This window comes from Amblyomma americanum, chromosome 2 (genome assembly GCF_052857255.1).
Source record: "Amblyomma americanum isolate KBUSLIRL-KWMA chromosome 2, ASM5285725v1, whole genome shotgun sequence".
Classification (NCBI taxonomy): domain Eukaryota; kingdom Metazoa; phylum Arthropoda; class Arachnida; order Ixodida; family Ixodidae; genus Amblyomma; species Amblyomma americanum.
The window spans coordinates 226,922,456-226,934,603 of NC_135498.1; the positions used below are offsets into that span (position 1 = coordinate 226,922,456).

Genomic DNA, 12,148 nt, shown 5'->3' on the forward strand with positions numbered 1-12,148 from the left:
GGACTTTCAACACAAGCTTTCAATGCACTAAAAATGAAGTGTGCTGAAACAGCAAGCAAGGGGCACCGAACAGTTTGCAGCCTCATGGTTGATGAAATGGCTATTCGGCAAAACATCCAGTGGAACAAACGCAACTTTGAAGGGTTTGTTGACTTTGGCAGTGGCATTGACAGCGACTCTTTGCCACAAGCAAAGGCTGCATTCGTTATAATGGCTGTGGCTATTAATGGGCGATGGAAGTTGCCCCTTGGGTACTTCCTAGTTGATGGCCTAATTGGAACACAGAGGGCTAACCTTGTCTCCCAGTGCCTTCATAAGGCACATGATGCTGGAGCTATGGTTGCTTCACTCACTTATGGTGGTGGGGCACCCGCAAATCTGGCTATGTTGCATGAGCTTGGGTGTGATTTCCAACATATGGGAGACCTAAAAACAACCTTTCGACACCCAGCTACCCAGGAACCAGTGGCAGCTTTTTGGATCCCTGCCATATGCTAAAACTTGTGAGGAATGCACTGGCACACAAGAGGTACTTTATTGACCACCAAGGAAGGACAGTGTCATGGGAGCATATGGAGCGGCTGCATACTGTGCAGCAGAAAGAAGGCCTACATTTGGCTAACAAGTTGCGCAGAGCTCATATTGAGTGGCAGCGGCAGCCCATGAAAGTTAGACTTGCTGCCCAAGTAATGAGCACTTCTGAAGCGACAGCACTAGCCGAGTGCAGGGAACTTGACCTGGAAGGTTTTTCTGGCACACAGGCAACAGAGAATTTTTTGTTGAAAATAATGAGACATTTGATGCCCTAAATTCTAGAAGCCCATATCAGAAAGGTTGGAAGAAACCTATAAATGAAAAGAACATTGAAGCTTTCGAAGGCATGTTCAAAACCACAACCCATTACCTCTCTTCCTTGAAGGAGTCTGCAAATGGAAGACGAATGATTGAAACAAACCGAAAGACAGGTTTCTTAGGTTTTATCATCTGCATGCAAAGCCTGATTAGTCTTTTTCATTTACTTGTCACTGAAAAACGAGTGCTGAAGTACATTCCGGCCCACAAAATTTGCCAGGAACATTTGGAACTGTTTTTTGGCCTGATTCGAGCACATGGCGGGCATAATGACAACCCTACTACACAGCAGTTTCGTGCTGCCTTCAAAAAAGTGATTGTCCAAAGTTAACTGGCTGATGTATCAACAGGTAACTGTCTGAGCCTGGACAGCATCTCCATATTGTCATGCAGCAGTGCAACAGTTATTTCTTCTCAGGTCTTGAATATATCTGCACCAAGGAGGCAACTTCTAGACAGTGATGCTGTTCAGCCGTCTCAGGTAACAGCTGCAGACCATGACTACATCATAGCTCCAGGCTACATCAGTGAATGAGGAGGCCGAATTGTGGCTTACATGGCAGGTTATGTAGCTCATAAATTGGCTGCAAAGCTGACTTGTGAGCACTGCACAAGTGCACTACTCACAACAGAACGAGGAAACATTTACTCGCTAATTAAGATGAAAAGCAGAGGAGGGCTGAAATACCCATGAGAAAGTGTACTGAAGATCTGTCAAAAATCGGAGGCGGTGATCAGGACGGCAGTGCGCCTGAACAAATTGGCATCAAGAACACTACTCACTGATCTTCTCCACGAGGTTCTTTACGCATTCCACGGTAGAGAGCTCTTCAATGAACTTCATGAGCACATGTTCGAGAACTCTCCACTCGACAATCATTACATACACCTTGTCAGAAGTGTTGCAGAAAATTACATCAACATGCGCTTGTTTCATGTTGGCAAGCAGGCAACCGAGAGCCTGCACACTGCTCAGGTCCGGCAGATGTTTAAAAAAATAACTCAATTCAAGGGGCAGTGACTGATGCGACAGTGAGAATTAAAAAATCAGACTTTGTTTTCGTCAGCACATGTCTTAATTTACCGTAGAGTATGAATGCAACCAGTTCATAGGGGTCCCATGCTTCATGTTGACACTGCAGCTTGCTGCCGCAATATGAGCTGAATAAGAATCTTACATGTAACAGACTTTCATGTCTGACTTTGTCAGAATAAAATTCTATTCAAACGGCCGCTCACAGTTTAGAGTACATTACAACCTGTCATACTGAGTATTGAAAAGAATAGCTTTTTAATGTGAATGCGCCATGTACACCACCGACTTAGGCTCATGCTTGATGGCAGTCACTGTCAGTTTTTTCAGGAGTAATCAGGGTTTTTATTTAGCTTGATTGCTACTGAATCAACCAGAAATTACCTGCTTCCTAAAATCAGATTTTCGTCTTTTGTGGTAAATGAACAATACGCACATTTTAAAAAAGAAGTCAGTTAAGTAAAATCAGTGCATGTCCAGAGCGCAAATGCTAGTTCTTGCTCATGAATCTATATGCTGTAGATTCACAGATGGACATGTACTATTGGTCACTGATGTTCAAGAATAGGGGCTGCAGTTAGCAGTCTCCCAGAGCTTTCTTTACAGCGGGCCTGCCCTACTGTCCTTTAGGGTACAGGGTGACTGAAGTATCTCGTATTTTGTAAAAAATATGGAGTGCATGTTTTTCATACTATAGAAGCCAGAATAATCAAGAGAGTAAATATTGTACCATACCTACAATTTTAGTTCTAGATCTTCAACACAACTGAAGGTGATTTTGGCCTTTCAAAGTAATAGTGTCAAAAGGGGGTGATCATCCCACTGCACGCAGCAACAGAGTAAGCACTAGCATATAAGTTTTGCAACAAATTCCTGCTCTTAAATGATGAAAACACTTTTCCACATGCACTTGGTACATTCATGAATACCGAGGACAACCTTATCATTCTACCAGCCGCAATTTGTACATTATATTAAACATTCTTTAGCTGTCATCATGCCCTAATTGTGCACAGCTCAAATGCCCGTCTTATGTGCAGACTATGTTGGTTGGCTCGTGGTTTTGACAAATATAAAACAGCATGTGCACACAAGTACCACATAGTACACAACAAACAGAACAGAAAATTGGACAGAAAACTATGCTATTTCTTTACTGTTTCAGGCTAGGCAGATAAGAGTCAAATACAACAATGCAACAATAGAAACAGTGTCAGCAGGGTGCTCTCTTTCTTTACATATATTACAGAAAGGAATACATGAAGCAGAAGGGAGGAAAATGATTCACTTTTTCCACTAGCTGCGACAACTGTTACCAATTTTTCAAGTCACTTCCATGCAGTGCTCCAATTATTTTGCATTTGCATCGCTTAAATTTTATCAACTTTGTGATGCAGAAACAACTACTGAGAAATGAAAGCTTTCACACAATTTGGCAAGATCGGTCCCCAAATATTTTTCTGTGTCAAAGCCCCCATTTACTGCCTTCCTATATATGTTTTACTCTCTCTGTTCGAATGGTTCATGGTTGCAAAGTGATCTATTTCAGTTGTGCATTTCTTCTTCTGGTCTTTTTTGTTGAATCCTTTTTATGTGTGTTCTCCTTCCATGTGTTATCACTTTTGTTAAAAGATTTTGCTCGCTTCAGGTAGCAAGCTATGTTTTGTAATAAGTGTTATGCTGTATCAAACCTTTTTAAAGCTCATATTTTGATTGTCCAATAAAATACAAATTTTGGACTTCATTAATTCGTTTAATCAGCTGAATGCAAGAAAGTGCAACTCGGCGAGGTGGTCGCGAGGGTCGACTCGGCATCTCGTTAAACGGTAAGTTGCGAGGTACACTCAATCTTACAGAGGCATGGCCTTACACTTCACCACCCTTAAGCGCAAATGTTTTAAACCTAACACTGCGCCTCCTAAACCCGGCTATGTGTCCTTACACTCGCACAACAGCACTCGATCGAGACAGCAGCGCGGGTCGCTCGATCCACTGGGTCCATATCGGAGAAAACTTGCACGCAGTTGACATATCGCTCGCACAGCGTACAGTAAACATATGGTACGCTTCAGACTGCTTCGCGTATCGCTTTGCTGACGGATACCATCGCATGCGGCGCGGCTTCCTTGGCACTGCACGCTTCGGTGAGCACACCGCGGCCCACGCATATCGGTCGCCACCAGTTGTGACCGTCATGCATAGGGAAATGTAGACGCAACGGGTATGCTTACAAGGACACGGTCTGGACGAGTTTGTATTTATTCGTGGTTAAAACAGCGCGGAAAAAATACACAAAAATGAAGGAACACGCAGAACACGTATTCACACACAAAACAATAAAGCGACGACTCGCACTTTATTTTCCCGCGCTGCTGTAACCATAATCCAGCGTGTCACCGTCGTCTATCGCTTTATGAGCCGTTGGCACTGTCAATTTCTCCTTGGAACAAGGCTAGCAGCGTTGAGGGACGCAACCGCACAAAGCCGAAAGAGAATAGCGCCAAGCCAAGCCTTTTCAGAGAAAGCTGTCGCGGGCTTCCAAAACAACCACTTTCGTCAAGACGGCATCCTGAATGAACTAAGCGCACAGCAATGAAGACCAGCACCGACTACAGGCCTCTGGAACTTTGTGCCTCCCGCGGACCACCACGATTGAATAAAAATGCGAATTTCCAACTCTACTCGACCGGTCTGCCGACATGGGTGATGCGTGAAGCAGACGACGCCGCTGCGCCCAACGCTGCTATTGGCTGCGCCATCGGCCAACAAATCCCAGTAGGCCTTGCAAAACCACGTGACTTCCTGCACGTTTTTTGTCATGCGGCTTGGATAGCGAGGGCCTCTCCTATGGTTTCCATCCTCCGTGCATGGAGGAAGGAAACCATTCCGCACTGGAGAAACTTCGCGATGGAGAAACTCTGCGCTAGAGAAACTCCGCGCTGGAGAAACTCCGCGTTGGAGAAACTTCGCTTTGAAGAAACTCCATAGGAGAGGCCCTCGCTATCCAAGCCGCATGACAAAAAACGTGCAGGAAGTCACGTGGTTTTGCAAGGCCTACTGGGATTTGTTGGCCGATGACGCAGCCAATAGCAGCGTTGGGCGCAGCGGCGTCGTCTGCTTCACGCATCACCCATGTCGGCAGACCGGTCGAGTAGAGTTGGAAATTCGCATTTTTATTCAATCGTTGTGGTCCGCGGGAGGCACAAAGTTCCAGAGGCCTGTAGTCGGTGCTGGTCTTCATTGCTGTGCGCTTAGTTCATTCAGGATGCCGTCATGACGAAAGTGGTTGTTTTGGAAGCCCGTGACAGCTTTCTCTGAAAAGGCTTGGCTTGGCGCTATTCTCTTTCGGCTTTGTGCGGTTGCGTCCCTCAACGCTGCTAGCCTTGTTCCAAGGAGAAATTGACAGTGCCGATGGCTCATAAAGCGATAGACGACGGTGACACGCTGGATTATGGTTACAGCAGCGCGGGAAGATAAAGTGCGAGTTGTCGCTTAATTGTTTTGTGTGTGAATACGTGTTCTGCGTGTTCCTTCATTTTTGTGTATTTTTCCCGCGCTGTTTTAACCACGAATAAATACAAACTCGTCCAGACCGTATCCTTGTAAGCATACCCGTTGCGTCTACATTCCCCTATGCATGACGATCACAACTGGTGGCGACCGATATGCGTGGGCAGCGGTGTGCTCACCGACGCGTGCAGTGCCAAGGAAGCCGCGCCGCATGCGATGGTATCCGTCAGCAAAGCGATACGCGAAGCAGTCTGAAGCGTACCATATGTTTACTGTACGCTGTGCGAGCGATATGTCAACTGCGTGCAAGTTTTCTCCGATATGGACCCAGTGAATCGACCGACCCGCGCTGCTGTCTCGATCGAGTGCTGTTGTGCGAGTGTAAGGACACATAGCCGGGTTTAGGAGGCGCAGTGTTAGGTTTAAAACATTTGCGCTTAAGGGTGGTGAAGTGTAAGGCCATGCCTCTGTAAGATTGAGTGTACCTCGCAACTTACCGTTTAACGAGATGCCGAGTCGACCCTCGCGACCACCTCGCCGAGTTGCACTTTCTTGCATTCAGCTGATTAAACGAATTAATGAAGTCCAAAATTTGTATTTTATTGGACAATCAAAATATGAGCTTTAAAAAGGTTTGATACAGCATAACACTTATTACAAAACATAGCTTGCTACCTGAAGCGAGCAAAATCTTTTAACAAAAGTGATAACACATGGAAGGAGAACACACATAAAAAGGATTCAACAAAAAAGACCAGAAGAAGAAATGCACAACTGAATTAGATCACTTTGCAACCATGAACCGTTCGAACAGAGAGAGTAAAACATATATAGGAAGGCAGTAAATGGGGGCTTTGAGACAGAAAAATATTTGTGGACTGATCTTGCCAAATTGTGTGAAAGCTTTCATTTCTCAGTAGTTGTTTCTGCATCACAAAGTTGATAAAATTTAAGCGATGCAAATGCAAAGTAATTGGAGCACTGCATGGAAGTGACTTGAAAAATTGGTAACAGTTGTCGCAGCTAGTGGAAAAAGTGAATCATTTTCCTCCCTTCTGCTTCATGTATTCCTTTCTGTAATATATGTAAAGAAAGAGAGCACCCTGCTGACACTGTTTCTATTGTTGCATTGTTGTATTTGACTGTTATCTGCCTAGCCTGAAACAGTATAGAAATAGCATAGTTTTCTGTCCAGTTTTCTGTTCTGTTTGTTGTGTACTATGTGGTACTTGTGTGCACATGCTGTATTATATTTGTCAAAACCACGAGCCAACCAACATAGTCTGCACATAAGTCGGGCATTTGAGCTGTGCACAACTAAGGCATGATGACAGCTAAAGAATGTTTAATATAATGTACAAATTGCGGCTGGTAGAATGATAAGGTTGTCCTCTGTATGCATGAATGTACCACGTGCATGTGGAAAAGTGTTTTCATCATTTAAGAGCACGAATTTGTTGCAAAACTTATATGCTAGTGCTTACTCTGTTGCTGCGTGCAGTGGGATGATCACCCCCTTTTGACACTATTACTTTGAAAGGCCAAAATCACCTTCAGTTGTGTTGAAGATCTAGAACTAAAATTGTAAGTATGGTACAATAATTACTCTCTTGATTATTCTGGCTTCTATAGTATGAAAAACATGCACTCCATATTTTTTACAAAATACGAGATACTTCAGTCACCCTGTACCCTAAAGGACAGTAGTGCAGGCACGCTGTAAAGAAAGCTCTGGGAGACTGCTAACTGCAGCCCCTATTCTTGAACATCAGTGACCAATAGTACATGTCCATCTGTGAATCTACAGCATATAGATTCATGAACAAGAACTAGCATTTGCGCTCTGGACATGTACTGATTTTACTTAACTGACTTCTTTTTTAAAATGTGCGTATTGTTCATTTACCACAAAAGACGAAAATCTGATTTTAGGAAGCAGGTAATTTCTGGTTGATTCAGTAGCAATCAAGCTAATTCAAAACCCTGATTACTCCTGAAAAAACTGACAGTGACTGCCATCAAGCATGAGCCTAAGTCGGTGGTGTACATGACGCATTCACATTAAAAAGCTATTCTTTTCAATACTCAGTATGACAGGTTGTAATGTACTCTAAACTGTGAGCGGCCGTTTGAATAGAATTTTATTCTGACAAAGTCAGACATGAAAGTCTGTTACATGTAAGATTCTTATTCAGCTCATATTGCGGCAGCAAGCTGCAGTGTCAACATGAAGCATGGGACCCCTATGGGCTGGTTGCATTCATACTCTACGGTAAAATAAGACATTTGCTGACGAAAACCAAGTCTGATTGTTGAATTCTCACTGTCGCATCAGTAACTGCCCCTTGAATTGAGTTATTTTTTTAAACATCTGCCGGACCTGAGCAGTGTGCAGGCTCTCGGTTGCCTGCTTGCCAACATGAAACAAGCGCATGTTGATGTAATTTTCTGCAACGCTTCTGACAAGGTGTATGTAATGATTGTCGAGTGGAGAGTTGTCGAACATGTGCTCATGAAGTTCATTGAAGAGCTCTCTACCGTGGAATGCGTAAAGAACCTCGTGGAGAAGATCAGTGAGTAGTGTTCTTGATGCCAATTTGTTCAGGCGCACTGCCGTCCTGATCACCGCCTCCGATTTTTGACAGATCTTCAGTACACTTTCTCATGGGTATTTCAGCCCTCCTCTTCTTTTCCTCTTAATTAGTGAGTAAATGTTTCCTCATTCTGTTGTGAGTAGTGCACTTGTGCAGTGCTCACAAGTCAGCTTTGCAGCCAATTTATGAGCTACATAACCTGCCATGTAAGCCACAATTCGGCCTCCTCATTCACTGATGTAGCCTGGAGCTATGATGTAGTCATGGTCTGCAGCTGTTACCTGAGACTGCTGAACAGCATCACTGTCTAGAAGTTGCCTCCTTGGTGCAGATATATTCAAGACCTGTGAAGAAATAACTGTTGCACTGCTGCATGACAATATGGAGATGCTGTCCAGGCTCAGACAGTTGCCTGTTGATACATCAGCCAGTTCACATTGAACAATCACTTTTTGAAGGCAGCACGAAACTGCTGTGTAGTAGGGTTGTCATTATGCCCGCCATGTGCTCGAATCAGGCCAAAAAACAGTTCCAAATGGTCCTGGCAAATTTTGTGGGCCGGAATGTACTTCAGCACTCGTTTTTCAGTGACAAGAAAATGAAAAAGACTAATCAGGCTTTGCATGCAGATGATAAAACCTAAGAAACCTGTCTTTCGGTTTGTTTCAATCATTCGTCTTCCATTTGCAGACTCCTTCAAGGAAGAGAGGTAATGGGTTGTGGTTTTGAACATGCCTTCGAAAGCTTCAATGTTCTTTTCATTTATAGGTTTCTTCCAACCTTTCTGATATGGGCTTCTAGAATTTAGGGCATCAAATGTCTCATTAATTTTCAACAAAAAATTCTCTGTTGCCTGTGTGCCACAAAAACCTTCCAGGTCAAGTTCCCTGCACTCGGCTAGTGCTGTCGCAACAGAAGTGCTCATTACTTGGGCAGCAAGTCTAACTTTCATGGGCTGCCGCTGCCACTCAATATGAGCTCTGCGCAACTTGTTAGCCAAATGTAGGCCTTCTTTCTGCTGCACAGTATGCAGCCAATCAATATGCTCCCATGACACTGTCCTTCCTTGGTGGTCAATAATGTACCTCTTGTGTGCCAGTGCATTCCTCACAAGATTTAGCATATGGCAGGGATCCAAAAAAGCTGCCACTGGTTCCTGGGTAGCTGGGAGTGGAAAGGTTGTTTTTAGGTCTCCCACATGTTGGAAATCACACCCAAGCTCTTGCAACATAGCCAGATTTGCGGGCGCCCCATCACAAGTGAGTGAAGCAACCATAGCTCCAGCATCATGTGCCTTATGAAGGCACTGGGTGACAAGGTTAGCCCTCTGTGTTCCAATTAGGCCATCAACTAGGAAGTACCCAAGGGGCAACTTCCATCGCCCATTAATAGCCACAGCCATTATAACGAATGCAGCCTTTGCTTGTGGCAAAGAGTCGCTGTCAATGCCACTGCCAAAGTCAACAAAACCTTCAAAGTTGCGTTTGTTCCACTGGATGTTTTGCCGAATAGCCATTTCATCAACCATGAGGCTGCAAACTGTTCCGTGCCCCTTGCTTGCTGTTTCAGCACACTTCATTTTTAGTGCATTGAAAGCTTGTGTTGAAAGTCCTGCCTGGCCATCAACAGTCTCATACCATTTTCGTAGAGTTCTGGGATGTGGGAGGCACGTGTCAAAAACTTTCCTGACATACTGATAGGCTCGTGGGGAATAGAAATTTAAAGTTAAGGCAAAAGTTCTCAGTTCAGGGGAGTACTGCTTTGGAGTGCCAATTCCACCATGCTTTCCGACTTGTCTTTCAAGTAGGTGCTTATTTACTTTACCCAGGCCATCTAAAACAGACACTTGCTCTGTCAGGAGGATATTCTCCGTAGTTAAAGCTGACAGAACAGATTTTAGTTCCGCATTTTTCTTTTGCAGTCTCCGGCTTGTTTGCTGCAGCCTTTTTATGCTTTTTCTTGACTGAGCATGCATTGCAGAAAACCATGCAGCCCTTGCTCTCAAGTAAGCTTTTTCGGGTGTGTCCTCCTCTGAAGAGAGATAGAAAATGCAATTCATCATTAGAACAATGCACACCCAAGCCTTGCATACCACAGTTACAACAGTGCGCACATATAAAACACAAAGCACTCTGAATGTTCCATTAAAAGAAGAATGAAGGAGCTCAGTTAATCTTCTCGTCCTACTTTAATATCAAAGTGTTTCACCTCAGATGGAAATGCTCAGCATGCCATCACTCACAACGCACAGAAAATTCACTTGATCATCTTTTTCTCGCACATTGTACCATAGCAACAGATCATTTGCCCTGTCACATATTTTACCAGCACCTCACCTCGCATCAAGCCGGTAATGCCTACAAGGGTAACCCTGTTTTTGTCCAGATGGAAAAGTACAAAAATTCACCTGTAACCTTAATGATGAAAGAATGCAATGATTTACCTTCCAGGATTGCCATGATAACAGAGTCTTTGTTATTTCAGTCAGGATCACTTTCTTATATGGATTCCTCACACTTTCTGTAACAAAATTTGATTTCTCAGATGACTAATTCGCACCTGCTGTTTATTTTTTCTTTGTGAATTTTCGTAAGAATATTTACTTGGCAATGATGTTTCTCGACTTGCACCTGAGTGCCGTACCTACGCTGCTTTTTTTGTTTTTGAAACAATTTTGTTCCGCTTTGAGTCCCCCCCCCTCTCCCCCTATGTAATGCACCTAGTGGACCCTTAGGGTACTTGAATAGACCAATAAATGAAGCTGTGACTCACCGATTCTCCTCTGGTAGATGGAGAGGTGTCCAAGAAGAAGATTCCATAATGTGCTCCTCAGCTTGAAATGCAGGCCACTCACACACTTAAAAAATCATTGGTTTATTGATTCATCATTGCATACAATATACCATGCAGATCAGTTAGTAGATATTAGTAAAAATTGCCACGGCGAAATCAAGCTAAGTCCATTCACACAGTCATGGTGCCTGCACATGCTGTGTTAAAGATTATGCTAATAATGCATGCTGTGGATGGGCCACTCACGCTATCAAATACGCTCTTGGCATATGCACAAGCATTTGACATTCATGGTGTTGAATTCTGCTTCAGAAATAGGCACATTTGGCAGGTCCATTTACCATTGCTGGCCTCCTCCTTCGTGGCGTCCCAACAGAGGCTGGGGCGGTTGGCAAAGTCGGAAGTTCCTGCATAAGATAGACTGTTTAGTAATGCAGCCCACCTTAGAATGCCTGTTGCCCTGTTCTCCTCCGCCATGCATCAAGGCATAAGAAGGAAAGCTGGACATGAGGCTAATCACAAAATTACTCGGCATGCCCACTACTGGGTCACGCAACAGCTTCAGTGCATATGTACTCAATGCCATTCGATGTCACTGCAAAAGAAAAACGCTCGCACATTGTTAAACTCATATCCCCTAGCATGTTAAGGTAATGTTATATGTCTACACATTTTATTTTTATTATACACTCAAAGTGTTGCAGAAATAAAGCAGGGTTAATAGCACAACTGTGTAGAAGCGTGAATACATACAGCTTTAAAAATTATTGCATTAAATTTTGTGTCGTGCAATCTCTTTTTCTGAATGCCCACTGGAACTGACGTTAAAGAGGTTGGCATGTACCCATATAAGAAGTATTTCATGAAAACTTATACAAGAAACAACTGAAAAAGAAGAAAACATGACAGTACAAATTTTTCATGTAGCACGCATGCCAATTTGCACCGAATACTTTCTACATAGCTGTCAATGACCTTGTCCAAAATCAGTAAAACCAGTTTGGAATAACGTGAGAAAATTTTGTAGAAAAGATATCACTGACCTGGTGGACTATGTCTTGCATAGCCAAATTTTTCTTGATACTGAAAGATTATTTGTAGTGGAACTCTGACGAGATGACTATATTGATTTGTGTAACGAACATAAGCAATGAAGGCACATAAAAGAATATTGTGGCAGTTACTAATGTGCTTATGTGGTTCCACAAAAAGGTACCATCCTATATGAAGGATCTTTGCAGAACCTACTGCACTGTGCTACTGTCTCCGGTAAGCACGGGGCCTGACAAACAACTGCAGGTTCTAGTGCACTTTACATTGCAGAATTGCAACGACATCCTACCTCATGCAGTGAATAAACCTGGAT

The 12,148-nt window shown here is 43.6% G+C and overlaps 1 pseudogene; it reads right to left on the minus strand.

Annotated features, from left to right (window-relative positions):
* Positions 1 to 12,148, minus strand: part of LOC144120393 (uncharacterized) — a 115,300-nt pseudogene that overhangs the window by 49,220 nt on the left and 53,932 nt on the right.